This window comes from Numenius arquata, chromosome 6 (genome assembly GCF_964106895.1).
Source record: "Numenius arquata chromosome 6, bNumArq3.hap1.1, whole genome shotgun sequence".
Lineage (NCBI taxonomy): Eukaryota > Metazoa > Chordata > Aves > Charadriiformes > Scolopacidae > Numenius > Numenius arquata.
This window is the reverse complement of record NC_133581.1, coordinates 6,357,884-6,366,974: the sequence shown is the minus strand read 5'-3', so window position 1 is coordinate 6,366,974 and position 9,091 is coordinate 6,357,884.

Genomic DNA, 9,091 nt, shown 5'->3' with positions numbered 1-9,091 from the left:
TTCCAGACCTGGAAATGAAGAGTTAACAAACCAGAATGCCTGCAACACTGCCCCTTTGAAGCTGGATCTTCTCACCAGGGTCCCCTGAGACATGACAGCACTGGACTAAAGGCCGTATGATTTATTGATGTGCTGATTTTAAGAGAGACAGACTAGACCAAAGTGCTTTAGTAACTGGCCCTTTCCAAATTCAGCCCACATCTCCAGGTGGACAGTCCTGGCTGCATTGACATGCACAGTGACATGCAGAGGTGACAAGGTTCCTCACCTACTAATTGATGTAAAGCATCTGCAATTACATTTTCGCAATGGATGTGGCAGCAATTTGCAGAGTCCATTTACAAATCTTGTACTTAGTTTAGCTGGCGTGAACTTTAACAGGATAAAACCTGGAAACCCCAGACCGGTGAGCAGAGACCATGGAGCCTGGCAGCGCATGGAGCATCCCAAAGGAAAGGCAGTCCTGCAATGAGCAGGGACAGCAGAGCCTTCTTCGTAGGGGGAATTAGGGCACACAGGTGGCAGGTCCTCCATCTTCCAGGACAGCTTCACATGCTGCCCCATCACCTGCACAGCTTGGGTCAAAAGCCAGTGCTGGGGACCAAATCGGCAGGAGTCAGTGTCACTGAGCGTTGGGGAGGAAGGATAATTCGGGAGCAGGCCAGAGGCTGGTAAACCTGGGTGTGACTCTAGCAAAATCCTGCTCACATAAAGCTTTGCCACGCTGTAGATTGAAAGCCATGGGAGTAATTGCTCCCTTCCTGCATGACTTAAAAGAGGATGTGGCCACACCACCCACACTGATATCCTTGAAATACAAAATAGCTCTTCTGTAGCCACAATAATAGGGATGGCAGCTAACACTGGGGGATTTCAGGAATTACTCATCAGTGCAGAAGCCACAGATTTCCCCCTTAGCAAAGGTGCAACTCCACACTGCTGGGGAAGGAGGTGAATCTCACCTCCTGGGGGGAAACCAGAGGAAATGTGATGGAGAAGATGTGCACATTAGGCTGTTCAGGTGCACGTTAATGAAGACAGGTTAATTGTGTTTTTTAAAGCATCATGAAGTTTCTAAGGCTACCGCTACCAGAAGGTGAATGCTCCTACTGCTGGACACCATTTCTCCTTGCTACCCAGGGTTTTCTCTAGAAACCAGGTTAAAAAAAATCCTTTTGACCTGACCAACTTGGAGGCTTCCCTACAAAGCCATTTTTCATCTCTTCTCTGTGTCTTGCCCCCTCAGAGGTTTTCAGTTGCTTCTTTCACCTCTCCACAAATCTTAGATGTTCACCCCAGCTCCTCTCCAAACACTCCTCTCTAAGTAGTACCCTGGACTGTGTTCTCCTAATCTTCCCACTCTTTATTCAGCAGATGGGATATGCCAGGGCACATCATGTACCAGCACCCAGGAAGGCTGTCATTTGAGGAGGAGGAATTCATTGCTGTTTATCTAAGTAGTTTTCATCCAAATAGGACAGAGCACTTGAGCTGCAATAACTTTCCTAATGAACTAATAAAAGAGGAAAACTTATCATTCAGCAGAAAAGCTGAGTTCTCAAAAGTACTCATTAATGTTGGAATGGCTATGATGGGGAGAGATTAACTCTGAAAGGGAGGAGATTATAACAAACTCTCGGGTAGAACAATATTGGTCCTGGAGTCTTCAAGAGCTTTGGAGCTCAAAGGCTGGAGCCCTATTGCAAAGGCTGGAGGCCAACCCCCAAGTCCCATGGGCAAGAGCAGTGCAGCCTGAGAGCTAAACCAAGTGTACAGATTAGATAAAAAGCCAGGATAAATTTAACAGTGCTATGTCCTAGTTAATGAGGGTCATTTCTGCTCTTTGGTACCATTGCAAGACCCCTCTACTCTGTACCAAGGCCACAAGAAGTGGTGACAGCCATGTGAACTGTGGGGCAGGGACTGCCATCTTCATGATCCTGCACAGCAGAACCCTTGTCTTTGGCAAGGTCCCAACCCCAGCTTCATGCATTGTGACACAGCCCCTTCGCAATCTGCATGGGGCTATGCAGACCCAAAAAGGTTGGTTGAAGCTACCCACTCCCTCTGTTTAATCTATGTGGCGAAACACAGGTATTTCCAATGCCCCAAGAGAGGCATTCGACCCAACAGGACCCTAAGAGCCACCCGCTTTTGACAAGCTTCTGCAGACGCTCCTGGACCACACTGGCCTTGAGGTCCTTTGTTCAGGAAGCAGGTGTGATGGGAACGTCATCTGCAGAGGCCACACTTCATTCAGAGGTGTCATTGCTGTCCTGCCTGGACATGGGTGGCTTGCAGAAAGCATCTGTGAGCTATGTCCCTCCCCCAGGATGCTTGGGAAGCGGCATCCCATTCCACCTCTGAGGGATCACAGGGCTTGGCCTAACTCAAAAGAGGCAGGTAGGACCCACAGACCGGTCCTGTGATCTCAAGGAGCAAAGAGAACCATGAGAGTTACTGAAAAAGTGGGACAAACCGAACCAGGGTAACTCTTGCACAGGCTGAGTGGGCCAGACCTGCTCCTGGAGGAATCTTGGCAGCTTTCGAAGATCTCACAGGTAAAACTGTTAATCCTGGAACTGGCAAAACACAGCACGAGCAGTAATCCAGATAACCTTTGCTGTATATCCTTAAGAGAACCACAGGAGGTGCCCTAGAGAAGCAAGGCTGCAGAAGTAGAGACTGAGAAGCTGGGACAGCAGCCTTCAAGTACCTGTCATGCCTCTGGCTGTGCTCAAAAGTCTTTTGTTGGTCTTTGTTTAACTGTCCAGCTCAGCATCCCCTTCTGATACATTAAAATATCACAAAGACTAAAGTATTAGTGTGGAATGCGTGAACTGCCCAAGCTCCCATTTCTGTTTGATTTGATTTCTCTAAGAAGCCTCTCTCAGGGAGCTCAGATTGCATTTACTTGGGGAACATTTTGTCAGATCAGCACGTACAGCATGAAATCAATAGCATCTTTTGAAGAAAGCCCAGATTCATTTGTCGTCCAGAACAATCTCTTAAGCCAACTTCTCTTCAGTAGAAACCACGGTTAAGAAAAGAAAATCTTCCACCTTCCTTCCATCTACCTCAAAACCTCATCTTCTGTGTGCCCTATGGGCAAGGGGCAAAAGCCCATCTCTCCATGTAACACTATTTCTGTACAAAAAAAAAACCTCTTTATGTAGAAAATAACACTATTTCTATCCAAGCATGATGTTCTTCTTTCCAATGTGAGTTTCTGCTATCTCAGATGAACAACTCAGTACCACAAGCTTCAGTTTACTATTCAAAATTATACTAATTGCCCATTTTCATACCTTTCAATATAGCTTGGCTCGAAAAACAAATTTCTGCTTTCAGTAGCACGTGAGCAGTTCTTCCATGTTAATGGGCAAAATATCATTAAGAGAATCAACACAGAGCAGATTTCTGCAATCTGTTTACCTCCCTCTATACACAGAAAAAAAATTCTTCATAGGGGCGCTTTCAAGACAGAAATGGAGGCAATATAATCTATAGGCTTTTGAGACCTAATACCTGGAGTATCAATGAAGACTTTGATCATTTCTTAGTCTAAGATTCCTCCATCACACATGCACACAGTGCCCCCACACAGATGCTACTACCATAACAACCGCTTTTCTTACAGCTGCTCTGTACCCAGCCTTTTGCCCAGTTTCAGCCCTTCAAAGAACGCTGTCTTCTGGAAATTCAACGTTTTCCTCCACGGGGAGTGTCCAAATCAGGGTATTTTGTTTGGCAAACTCAAACCGTGAAGTCTAGGATCCAAAAGCTGGTTATGCCAATGTGTGAAGCCCCCTTCCTCTTCCCACGCTGTGCCACAGCCTGTGCTTAGGCAAGTCCCAGCGTGGGTTTTGGTCATTGTTCCTTCTGGTAACTTTCTTTTCAAGAAAAACATCAGAAACTTCAGGCCATGCCAGTTCACAATGTGGTAGGAGCTTTGACATATTATGAAAGAAATACAAATTACGTGCAGAGGTCATCTCTGTCTTTTCCAGGTTTGTGAGCCGGCAAGACCCTCAGTGGTTTGGTCATGCAAGTCCCACCTAATGTATGTCATTACAGTCTTACTCAATTTCCAGTACTCGGGACTGACAATTTGGGAACCCTGAAATTCTGAATTCCCTGAATTCTGAAGCTTTTGGTAGACAGGGACAAATATATGCAGGGCACACCCAGAAGGGCAAGGGTGGGCATCAGCCCCCAGAAGCTGATGTGACTGGTGTTGGGAGCCTGTCATGAGCTACCTGCAATCACTCTGTGTGGGTGCTTCACCTGTGTGTCACCAGCACCCACCTCAGGGCGGCCTGTGAGGTCTAGTGAAGGTGTTTCTCCCTGGGATGGACTGAGAAGTCACCCAGCGGCCGGGGGCAGTGTCACCTGTCCTGGCAGCAAAGAGCTGTTTGTTGGACAGTCATTGCAGGAGGGGAATCCCTGCTGACGTATATGAGGATGGGAAACAACTGATGCTGCAATCGAGTGGTTGCCTATCTCCTGGACAAGGAGGGAACAGGAAGAGTTCCCAGGAGGAACATGGCACCTGCCTGGATGTCCTGGGATGAGGTCAGAGGAGGATGGTTGGGCCATGGGAGGGGAGGGTGATCTGACACCAGCACCAGGAAAGGGAACACAGAGCTGGCCTCTGAGCAAAGCTCTTTAAATACCACCTCTGTCAGAGGCTCGCAATGAGCACAAGCCAGAGCACAGGAGCAGGAAGAGGCGGGGAGCCTTGCAGGTGTAGCATCAGTGCAAGCAGCAATGCTTGCACATCTTTCATGTGTTCATTTGCATCTCTCATGAGCATTTGCAATGGTTTTCTCAGGCGGATGGACAAATTATGAACACCTGGCTGTGCTGGTGCTCTTACTTTAACCTGGCTTGGGGGCCTGCAGCGTGAGGTCACCAGTAGCAATGGGTTGACCCACCAGACCATGGCATTCCTCCTCCAAAGACGTGGCAAACCCACAACCAGGGCTGAAGCACCACAAAGCAGTGCCCCGGCTCCCCCAAATACTCCTAGACATGGGCATGACACGTGAGGGCAGCAAAGGCATCTCCTGTGAGCCTCAAGGACTCTCTGGTACACAGCCCAAGCCAAGGGCAAGTGGCTGGACACAGGCAGAGTGACAGGAGGGACATCACAGCTGCAATTGAAAGCCAGAGAGACACAGCCTTCAAGGTCAGACGATGACCGGCTTAGGACATGTGGCTCTATATTTGGCAGTGACGCAATTAGCTAGAAGCAAATACTCGTTTTCCATTGATCTGTAGGCAGGGCAACCGTTGCCAAAGGTAACATGAGCACCATCAGTGACAGATGATACGTTGTCGAGGTTCAGACCATCTGACTCTCCTGTGTTTCCGCGTGGTCAACAGTTCTTAATGCAGTTTCACTTCTCTTGGAAAAAAACAAGCAGAGAATGGATTATTTCCCTCCCACATGCCAAGAAACGGTGCAGTATTTCCACAACTTGAGGCAGAGGGTTCCTCTCCCAGCCAGGATTTCTTTGTCAATCTGCAAAGCTTTGGTGCTGTCAGCCACAGCTGTGCTGCACACAGAAGCCAGTTGAAGACCAAAATGCTTTCAAGGGTGAAGTTTCAGGCGGCAGCGTGTGCGTAGCCAAAATTTAGCTAAACAGCAGGAGGAAACTGGAGGAGAAAGCACCCTACCCTGGCCTCTGCTGCCTCTCAGCCACAGGAACCACAGCCCGGCAGATACACCTCCACCAGTCTGTAAGCAACCAGTCCTGCAAACAACAGCGTCTTGTCCTAAACTCAACCCTGCCTTCAGCCACAGCTTCCAGAAAACAGAGGCCCCTCTTGAGCTGTTTGGCCAGAGCTCTTTCCTAGACCCCATTTTAGCTGCCATCTGCCCAGATCAAGGCATTTTCTTTATGGCAGAGGGGTGTGTTGCTCAGCACGTGTCTGCTCTCCTGTCATTGCTTGTCGTTCATCCAGCTGAATTCAAGTAACGTCATTAATGAAGGTCATCAAGCACCACTAATCATCTCTTATAGCCAGACCAAAATGTCTAAACGCTGCACATTCTGCCACTCAGGAAGGAGAGGGAGGCGACCACAGAATAAGAGAGAGTTCACATGGATTGCACAACGCTGGAGCCATAGGACAGAAGTGCCCCTGACTTACACCAAGCCAGAAATATACTGAGCTGTGTCTGCTGGGTTCTGCTCCCAGAGGGCATTGATCCTGCTCCAGCAGCTCTGCTCGCCACCGGTCACGTGCAACACCAGCTGATGGAGTGGTGATCAGCCACCTCCATCCCCACGCACCCCTGACGGATGCTGTTACCTCACTTACCTCTGCCAACAACCCACCTAAGCCAGGGGAGAAAGGAAACCTAGGGACAAGCTGTGTTTGTGCAGCGTGGAGAGTGGGCTGTGAGGAGTTCAGAGGGCGTCCTGCCGAGGTCTGGGGTGAAGATCGTGGCCTTGCTGCAAAAAGAAGTGTGCACCAAGCTGCCTCCTGAAGCTAGGTCTCATGGACACGTGGTGTCGTTCTCTGAGGGGACCTGGTAACTCTGGAAAGCAGATGGTCTTTCTCAGCTATCACACAGAGGAGACAGGTAATTTATCAGCAGCATGCAGCCTTTAGAGTCCCAGATGTGGCTGCTCAGCTGTGAAGAGGTAGAAACCTCTGCAGTTTTACCCCAGGTAGCAGTTGCACCTTTGGCTAAAAAATGCTCCTCCCAGGAGCTACCTGGAGAGATCGTTGTGGGCAAACAGGGCGCAGAGGTGTGCAGGGAGCCCACGGCAGCTGAGCATCCATCAGACCAGCAGCTGGGCAAGTGCTGTCCTCAGCCTCCCTCCAGCCTCCACCACGGGACCGTGGGCGCTGTGTTTACTCTGCAGAGAAGCAAGACAGATGGTGGTTTCATCAGCCCAGGAATGCACATACCCTATGAGTCCTCGGTCTCACGTTTCCTCTGCCCTCCACTCTCTCACTTTTCTCTCCTGTCCAACATGTGCTTTAGCCCCATAGCTCTTTGGGGAAGAGGCTATCGTGTGCGAGGCTGGCTTGCTGCCGAGCCAAACCTGTTTTTCAAATATAAGTGGAGCTGTCAAGCGTCTCCGGCAGAGCAGCGCGCACAGATTTCACCGTGCCCAGGTCCAGCTGACACAGACACAATGTGCCTCCACCGGGGCAGCCCACATCAAGCAAAAAAAAAAATGAGGACGTCAGGCATTATTTTTATTGGCTTTCCTCCACACAGTTGAATTGTGTTTGCTTCACTTTGGGTTTGTTTGCTTTAATTTATCTCTCATTACAGGAAAGCATTGGCAAGATAACTTTGAGCAATCTCAAGTCTCATTAAGTTAACAATGGCTGGGAGAAATCAAAACAGCCTGTATAGTTCAGTCAAAAATCTTTAGGGTGGGTTAATGTAATACAGTCCATATTGCTTACACCTATACTCAGTTTTAAACACAGAAATGATTTTGAGTCGTTTGTTTCTGCATAGATTTAAGTGTGTAGATAAGCTGGACGGGGCTGGGTTGAACAGCCTTTGCTGCAGCCTGCGTTATGTCCCATTGCAAAGCGCTTGCCTGCCACCACTGAAACGTGCTCCAGTTTGCAATGTAAATGGAATTGAGCCAACCCAAAAAATTCTTAAAGAAGCTGACTGCACTTTTTTTCAGACCAGAAGCGTAGCAATAACCCCGCAGAACTCACTCAACCCACACTGCTCTTTCACTGGGGGAAGAGGTATTTGGCCTTGTTCCTCCTTGGAACAGCCATCCATTTAGATGGCCCCTTGTGCCCAGGGTCACAACCCAGCGCTGAGTATTTTATTCTCTCTGTGTTCCAGGGAAAAGAGCTGTGCTGCATTTTACAGCCCAGTGCTGAGTATTTATTCTTTGTGTGTGCCAGGGAAAAGAGCCGTGCTGGATTTTACAGACCAGAAGATGAAATACAGATGTGACCGGTCTTCAGACAGATGTGGTGAGCTTGCAGCAGGACACAGACTTGAGCCCAGGCCCAAAGGTCCCCGTGCACCTTTCGGCCACCAGACCAGCTTTGATTTTCAATCAGGCTGGGGCAGCAAGTTTGAAAGTGGAGGAGTCTCCTGCCATCCTCCCTTCTGGCATCTATCAAGCAATACTTATGGTGCTGCAATGCAAAATGTGGCAGAAGAAGCAGCAAGCTGTGGCTCAGGAAGTCCCTGATGTGGGTGCTGCTTGGGGCTGGACATGGTAGAGAGCATTGCTGTGAGCATGCCCAGGTCTTGCATTCCTTCCCTGGCCATGTTTTGATTGCAGTGGTGGTTTGCTTTTTTAACTGCTGCAAAACTTATGTGGCAGGAATAGCAGTGAGCATGAGGAACCGACACCTCAAGAATAATATAAACCCATTAAATCACACACTACATGGATGGTTTCAGTTGTATCAGACCATAGTCATCAACAGTATTCCATGAGACGATGCTGTCACCATATATTGCCACCATCCTTGTTCATCTCCTGTCCTCTCAGCACCTCTATTGTCATCTGTGACCAGATGGGGGGTGTGTGCGAAATGGAGAGTCACCCTGATCGAGCAGCCCCTGCTCTGCCAGGGTCGACCACAGCCCACCGCCCTTGCAGAAGGACTTAGATATAACATTTTCCTTCTGCACTTGCTGCCCTACATCCTCCTGCTGCATGCCTGAGGCCTCCCAAAGAGCTGGTCTTCACCCTTAAAAACAGTCATATTCAGGAAATAACAGAAATTATGGGCACAGGAGTGTGCAAAAGTCATGCAATCTCTCTTTATCACAATGAGCCCATAGCTCTGCCACAACAGCTTACTTCCCCTGTACTTTCCCTGTGTCACTGCCACTGACTGCTCAATGGGTAATTCTGAGTTTCCCTACTTGTTGACATGACCTATTTCATTTTTTTCACTTCTCTGTCTGAAAGTCTCTGACCTCGAGCAAAGCCAGTGAACTATTACCCCAGGATTTAAGTGTAAGTTTTCCATTTTCCCTGCTCATGTCTGTTCACATTGAGCTGGGATGGCTGTGGCACCCCCAGGCTGACACACACAAGCAGAACCTGCAACGCAATCAATACGGGTTGAT